This window comes from Colobus angolensis, unplaced genomic scaffold, assembly GCF_000951035.1.
Source record: "Colobus angolensis palliatus isolate OR3802 unplaced genomic scaffold, Cang.pa_1.0 Scaffold6, whole genome shotgun sequence".
Lineage (NCBI taxonomy): Eukaryota > Metazoa > Chordata > Mammalia > Primates > Cercopithecidae > Colobus > Colobus angolensis.
In genome coordinates, this window is record NW_012119598.1 from 16,612,251 (window position 1) to 16,612,740 (window position 490).

A 490-nucleotide genomic window follows, 5' to 3' on the forward strand; every position below is an offset into this window, starting at 1 on the left:
ACGCCGGAGTCTCGGTCTGTGGTTCCCAGGCGTTGGTGCCCATTGGAATCCCCTGGGGATCTTTAAAACGCCGTCTCCAGGCACTCTGGTTAACAGGTATGGGGTGAGACCTGGGCATCAGAACTCTGAAAGTTTCCCAGGTGATTCTAAGCAAAGTTTGGGAACCGCTGGATATTAAAAGCATTCCTAGAGTTCTGTCGCTTCTCCTGCTTAAGAGTGCCTTCGCCCAGGCGCTGAGCTCACGGCAAAGGTAGAGAAAGAACGCTAACGGGGAGGGGCGGCCAGCTTTGCCAAGGGTTAGGCCGGCTAGTCGAGCGTGAAAGCCGAGCCGCGGCGCGGAAGGCTCGGGCCGGAGAGTGCGCGCTACTGCGCGGGGCGATCCGACCCGGGGAGAGCGGCGGGCCCAGCTCCAGGTGCGCACGAGCAGGTGTCAGCTGGGCCAAGGGGCGCAGGCCACTGTGCCGCGGGGACGGAAGCGGTGAAGCGCGCT